The sequence below is a fragment of the Onychomys torridus genome, chromosome 2, assembly GCF_903995425.1.
Source record: "Onychomys torridus chromosome 2, mOncTor1.1, whole genome shotgun sequence".
In the NCBI taxonomy this organism is placed as follows: domain Eukaryota; kingdom Metazoa; phylum Chordata; class Mammalia; order Rodentia; family Cricetidae; genus Onychomys; species Onychomys torridus.
In genome coordinates this window covers 69639979-69647938 of record NC_050444.1, presented here as the reverse complement: position 1 = coordinate 69647938, position 7960 = coordinate 69639979, and positions in this window count along the sequence as shown.

Here is a 7960-nt window from a genome sequence, read left to right as displayed (position 1 = left end):
GATAGGATTATAGGCAGGTGCTATTACATGTAATTTAAATTCACTTTTAATGACACATAATAATAGTGCATGTGTATGTGATACAATGTGGTAATTTGATACAGGCATATGATACACTTTGTTCATATCAGTGTAACTAGTATTTTCATCCTATTTAATATTTGTCACATCTATATGCTTAGCCTATCAAGTGACTGGTATTTATGTTTTTTTATAAGGTTATTTAGCAAGCCTCATACCTGTAGTTGATCTATTATGCTGCAGAACACTAGAAATGACTCATCCCACCTAACCAGATTTTGGTGATAGGCAGGTCTCCACCTCCCCTGTCCTCCTCCCCCCTTCCCTTCTTTGTCCCTGAGAACCACTATTCTCTTTCTTTTTCTCCATGGGCTTAATTAATATTTGTGTGCTTCTCTTTAATGTAAATTTCAACAGACACCACTGTTGTTCTTGATAATGCAAGTCCCTTCAACACATCTATATTCCATAATTTCTAAATCCACTTTTAAAGATAGGCTCTTAGGGGCATGGAGGATCTAGTAAACACTGACATATTAGTTACCCCAAAAGGACACTCTCTGCTTTGGGGACATAGAAAAGGCCCTAGAACCTGTACAGATAATTTTGAGTAGCCTTCCAAGTTTTTCCTTATAAAATATTTTACTACTCTTAATTCTGCTATAGTCCCTTAATATTTTAAAACCTGATTGTCAATTTCAACAGAAATGGGCTTTGAGGAGACTGTCTTGGGTCATGGAGGAGTTTGAGGATGACTGGCATTTTATACTAGTAAGTCTTTCAGACCAGGAACACAAGATCTTATTCCATTTGTTTAAGGTGACTTTCATTTCTAGAAATATATATATAATGTGAGTATTTTACTGTATTACTAATTATTATGTACTTTGTAAATACATTGTGCTTGGTAAGTTTTTATCAAGATTATGATGTTGAATCTTCACAACCATATCTGTGCATCTGAGGTAGTGACTATATAATTTTTCTTCTTTAATCCTTTTGCATTAGATGCAAGAGTTAAACCAACTTTTTAAAAAACAAAACAAAACATAAAACACTCAATTATCCGTTTTTGTTGTTTTGTTTTGTTTTTCAAGACAGGGTTTCTCTGTGTAGTTTTGGTGCCTGTCCTGGATCTCACTCTGTAGACCAGGCTGGCCTGAAACTCACAGAGATTCACCTGCCTCTGCCTCCTGAGTGCTGGGATTAAAGGCATGTGCCACTACCGCCTGGTCCTACTTGGTTATCCTTAACTCCTTTCAAGTCACAATTATCATGTTTTGTTACCTTATTTTTTCCCTAAAACCGGAATTACAGAAACAGTGTTTGCACTCGTGTCTATTTGGGGCATTAATCCAGATACTGAGAGGGGAGAGGCATGTAAAGGTGCTAAATGAACCCCCTATCCTTTTCTAACTTACAGTTTATGGGGAGGTAAGACTAAACAACAAAAAGAAAAAAAGACTTTAAAACTGTGTAATGAGAATCAGATACATAATTTTCAGTACACTTGATGCCATCTCAAATCTGGTTAAACAGTAAGGTAATCACTATCTCATGAAACTGCAAGTTTACAGGCAGGACATGCTCAGAACACATATTATCAGTTCAATAAAACCCTCTAAACCCTGAATGCCTTCCCTGTCTATTCTGTGTTCTGTGGGGCCATCTTTACCTAAGATGGGCTTCCCTGAAGTCACTGTTAGACTGAGAGTGAGCTCACACTTGTGGGTTTCTTGATTCAGTTTGAAGATCTTGGAACACTAAAATCACTGCATGCCCTTACAGTGGCATTTCTGTGAGTGAGCTCAGCTCTAGTGCTTGCATTCACTGTCTTTTTTTTTTTTGGGGGGTGGGGAGCAGAAGTGAGGCAGAGTATATATTCCTACACGTTACTTGGTTATATCTTCTAATGAGTCACGGGAAGATGAGTTTTCTTTAAAGCTGTGGCTATTTTCCAGTTCCCTGGCTTAGGCATTGTGGGAAATGACTAAAAGGCAGCATTGACTTAGTTTGTTAATCCATAAACCAGGGCTGTGGTTTCCACAGCCTAGCTCCCTGTGTTCTCAGACTGTTGCCTAGTTCAGCAATGACAGTGTGTTCTTAATTCTGCCACATCACCAGAAATGGCCTCAGGAGTACCAGCTGTCCTGGTGGTGGGTTGATATCTGAGTGTTGTTTCTGAGAGTCTAGTCTAGAATCCTGTTTATATTAAATTTCTTTCTCCACAAAATATTCACTGTATTACCTTTGCTGAAAAAGCAGCTTATGTAAGATCTAGGTGTCCTCACTGTGTGTCAAGCAAGCTTACCAGCCCCACTAGAAATGCCTTTGCCCTCCTAGAATTCTTTGCAAAAGGGAACACAAATTCTCAAAGGAACCATGAAGGTGTTTTGAGGGAAAAGTCAGTTCTGGGCCTGAACTGTGTGGACAAAATTCTTCTCAGAGAGCATGAAGAACACCAATACTTTATTTGCCTCATTTCCCTCCTGGTGGCTCCTTTTCATTGTTCAAAAACTAACATTAACAAAACAGAAGAGGAGTAAGTGTGAAGGGCTGAGAGAGGTAAGTCCCACAGCATCTATTCTCTTCCCCAGTTGCAACTTGGCTGCCATAAAGGAGGAGGATTGGATAGGGAAAGAAGGCGCTACTTTGAACTAAAATTAAATTCATCAATATAATAGTGGACATACTTAATTATTGAACTGTGCTGTTTGGCTTAGACTGATCTTCTATTACATAAGAATAAATAGTATGTCATTAGTCCTGCTAGAATCCAAGTGAGACGGGAGAACAAGCCCTATGTGTTAAGCTTGAGGATAAATGAGCACTGTAATATAAAGACCGGTTTCATGTCATTCACTGTGCTTACTCATTTTCAAAACACTGTCTGTAACTTTCTGATTACCCTATTAAAAGGAGCAAAACACAATGCACATGTGCAGTCTGCCATCTGTCCCCATATCTCTTTTTCCTACATTCTCGTGCTCTATCTAAGATAAAGTTGTGGAATACTCTAGCCTTTGAACAACTGCCTGTTCCAAAGGCTGCTGAGTTACCAGGTGATCAGCTCCTTCCCTTAATATCTCTTCCTCATTTTGACAAAACACCACTGAATGCAAGCTCCACGGCTCTTAAGTGAGAGGTTGCAGCTTGTCATTGCACTTTGAAGAAGGAATACTGTGATGAAATGGTAATATATTCTGTTATCAAGGTCAATTGTTACATTCGATTGTCAAGGTGCAATCAATAATCTCTTCTCATAAGATTGTTGTGTGTATTGTGTTGATTAATATTTGAGAAAGGGCTTCTCAGAGATCAAGGCACATAGAAACCTCTTGGTTGACTGAATCTGATTTGAACTTCGCTTCATGCAGCTCTGTCTCTAAATCTCAGACTATAAATGCCAAAGGTCTCAAGGTGCAAAGCATAAACCATTATCTAGCTACTAAGTGTCAAAATGCAGTTGGATTAACTGAACCTTATGTGGCAAAAAGAAAAATGGATGCTGGGAAGGAAATAAATGACTGGAGAAAGTTAAGCCAGATTGGTAATCAATAGCACAGCTAATCATTTCCCATGGAAGAAATTTACTTTTTACTTAAAATGAATAAGTTGCTGTTAATGGCAAGATGTATCACTGTATTAATATAACTTCAGTGAAATCCCATTAACTTTATCTGCCTCACTTCCTCTGTCTTTAAAATGGTGGTTGTGGTTCTACTTGACGACTTTTATGACAGCCAAATTAAAAGTTATGTTCCCTGTGGGAGAGATGGACCTGTGGATTTTAATAACATCTCTCTCTCCATGCAGCATTGCCAGCAATAGGAAGTCCCTAGGACCTGCACATGGGTATGAATGCATGCTGGTGCATTGGAGATTATATTTATGAGTTTGTAAGATAGCGCTAATAATGTCCCTTGTCTGCCATGTTGCCCGAAATTGTTTTCCTTCTATAGTTTGCAGGGGGAAATCATTCCTATAACTTTGTGAACAACTTTCAAAACTAATTTTGATGGGAGTAGGGAGGATTGCAATGATAATAATGGACATTTAGGGGGTGATTTAGAAAATCAAGTCTGAGGTTTTATGGTTGTAGAAATAAAGAGAAGTCCCAGGTATGGCCAGATTGTATATGCAAAGAGACCATGCCCATATGAAGCAGAGTTGCCTAAAGCCCCCAAGAAAATTGCCTCAATGGCTGGTTTCAAAGCAACTAATGGAACTGACCTTCAGTCTGGAAAGCGTATCTACCCTTGAAGACGGCATTTCTTCCAAGCTCTGTTTTTGTTTGAGGCTTCTTTTGTTATGCTAGCCAATGTAGTTAACACTATGTCCAGAAACAAAGATACACTTCTGAAGTCAGGTACAGTAATATTTGGATTGCATTCTTCTAGAAGGGATGTTCATGTCTGAGAACAAATAGTTGACACACTCAAGACATCCAAACAGAGTGATATCCACAGACATAACCCTCTCAGAGATGCTGGCATGCTGGAGAAGGTTGCTAGAAGTGACACATTCAGGGATTCTCAAAGAGCTTCCTGGAAATGAAATGGGGAGAGCATTTGAGCAATGTTTTGCAGCTAAGAGCCTGGAATATACTCCTAGTGGGAAGCTACAATAGACTGGAACTGTAAGCAGACCTCAGATGATTACTTTCTTTACAAGTTGCTTTCATCATGGTATCTCTTCACAGTAACAGAACAGTAACTAAGAAACTCTCTTTTCAAGGTCTTTTGCTGTTTGAATTTTAGTTGGGTGTTCTTGCTCTGTAGTCCATGCTGGCCTCCAACTCTCTATGTGGCCAAGGCTGGACTTAAACTCTCGTTCCTCCTACCTCTGCCTCCCCAGCTCTGGGATTATAGGTATGTAGCACCATATACAGCATCAAGATCTTAGGCAGAGATAAAACAGCCTATGTCTAAACTCTTAGGAACTGCCGTTGATAGAAAAGAAGGTCATCATGAAAGGAATATAAGGACACACTCATGTTCACAGTGCCATTTTTCATAATAGCTAAAATGTGGAGCCATTTGTGTCTATTCACAAATCAATGGATAAGAAAAACGTGGTAAATATACATTATATAATAGCATCTTATACAGCTTTCACATAGAACACAATTCTAACACATTATAAGAAATGTGAAATTTTACAATGTTAAGTGAACTAGGCCAATCATAAAAGGTCAATTACTGTATGTTGTGGTTTAAATGAGAACAGTCTCCATAGGTGCATATATTTGAATACTAGGTCCTCAAGTGGTGGAACTGTTTGTGAAGGATTAGGAAATGTGGCCTTGTATGTCACTGAAAGTGGGCTTTGAGGTTTCAAAAGCTCATACCAGATCCCAGTTCTCTATCTATCTATCTGTCTGTCTGTCTGTCTGTCTGTCTGTCTGTCTGTCTGTCTGTCTACCTATTTACCTATCTATCTATATACCTATCTATCTATCTATCTATCTATCTATCTATCTATCTATCTACCTATCTACTTATCCATCATCTATCTCTTTCTCAGTCTTGTGCTTGTAGATCAAATGTAAGCTCTGAGCCACAGCTCCAGTGTCATGTCTGCATGCTGCTGCCGTACTCTCTGCCACACTGATCATGGACTAACCCTCTGGAACCATGAGCCCCAGATTAAATGCTTTCTTTTGTAAGTTGCCTTTGTGGTGTTTTGTCAAGCAATAGAAAAGTAACTAAGGTACTGCATGGTTCTGTTTATATGAAGTACTAAGGAGTCAGATTCACAAGGTCAAAGGGTAGAAGGATAGTTGCCAGGAAAAGGTGGGTGGAAAGTTATTCTGTAGTGTGAGAGAGTTTCAGATTGCAAGAGGAAACAATTCTCTAGAAGAATGGTGTGATGGATGCACCACAATGTGAGTACATTTAGTACTGAGGAACTAAATACTCAAATATAGTTAGCAAATTTTATGTTTTTAATATTTTTATCTCAACAAATCAAATGGGGAGAGAGGGGTTACTTACCAAGTATGGAATAATTGTCTTGGAGAAAAATGCCTGGATACCCTGGCTCAAGGAAACAGTTGTATGAATCTCAGACTTCAGAGCAGGCATGAAAGATAAGAGTTCAAAAGCTCTTATTGCAGTCAATGGGCTTCCTGAATGTGGTTGAGATGCTGTTACAGGAGCAACAAGAGACCAGGAGTGCCAGGGCAGAGTGGAGATCAGACACTAGCCACAGGACAACATTTTAAAACATCGTCTCCAGGGCTACAAGCTGAATGGATGTGTACCCAATTGTTTTATGTGAAGATCTAATTCCCAGTATGACAGGGTGTGGAGGTGGGGAGGAGGTGACTAGTCCAAACATTACCTTTATCAAAGAAGCTCAAGAGAGTTCCCTTGACCAAACCACTCCATGAAGGTCCAGACACTATGAATAAGAAAAGGAACACTCACAAGATTCCATAACTTCTGGTGTGCTGATCTTGTACTGATAGGTTCTAGAAATGTGAGGCACAGTTCTGTTGTTTATAAGACACTCAGTTCATTAGTCATTTGGTAGTTTGTTACAAACATAAGGAAACTAAGATGAACAGCCACAGGGAATGTGTAAGTCACCCAGAGAGAGGCTCTCAGGGATTCACCATCGAGGAAGCTCAGTGCATGATGCTATTATACCTTCTAGGAGAGATGGCTCGCATACAAATCACCCCATCACAAAGGCAAGATGTGACGCATACCCTATAGAATATACAAGCTGGATACTATGAAAACACAGACTAGAAATAGACTGCTTTCAGATGAAAAGCTTGCAGCAGCTGGCACTTTGTGAACAGAAGCATGAAAATGGTGTTTTGCAGAACATAATCATCCAGGGATTGGGAGGAGCCATGGCACACTTCATAAATGCCATGGTGTATTGCTTGAAGCATTTATCAACTCCAGCTCACTCTGAGACTTGTTCAAGTGTTACTCACACTTAAATGTCACATGCAGATGCTCAACACTGCAAATATTTCCAAGATACACAGAATTTTTTTATACATATTCACAGGTACACTCCTGTTTAGAATCTTCTAGTCTCTGTCTTATTGGCCATACCTAAAGTTCTGAAGGAGAATTTTCGAAAAGCCAAAAGATTCATTCTCTCATGTAATCTTCCTCTCTCATAAAAATTCATAAAGTCTGTGTATCTTAAAGAAAAGGCCCAATTTGGTGTTCCTCATTTACCATAATGAAGTATGTACTAACATGTTATCCAACCCTCCAGAAGCCCACAAGGGCAGTAAAAATCTCCCCAATGAAAGACTAAGTTTGCTGGACTTCACAACACCCATACTGACCACTGGGGCCAGTTTCACATCACATATAAACTCAGAACATAAATTCCCAAGCTCCTTATTGATCATCATCCATGAAAGTGGCTAATTTGTATTTAAAGGCAAAAGAGTAAAAAATTCACTAACTTAATTCTTCCCCATTGTGTGTTGGTTTCTTGTCCTGCTGAGTGGTATCACATTCTGCCTAAAGTTCAGTAAAACTTCCAAGTCACCATGGAATCTTGCTTCCTCTCTGTACTCATATCCAATTAATCACTGTATCCTGGCATACCTGCTTTATTTATATTTCTCACTTAACTCCTCTTCCCACCTTTTTCATATCTATTGCCTTGGTTCTGGCATGACTACTGCTCATTGAGAGTTAGATCTATAACTGGAATTTTAGAGTGAAATCTATGGCTCTAGCTGACCCAACAAAATGGGCTCAGCCATCAATCCCAACATGCCAACTAAAGGGACTAATAACAGTGAAAAGCAGAGAGGGTAGACTTACTCAAAGTGGCCACATTTGAAAGAAATACATATGGATTCCTTTCTCCAATAAAGCTAAGTTAAGCAAGATATAACAGCAAGGGCATCTGCAATGAGTCTGTGGGAAATTCTGAAAACAGTATAATTAGCGGT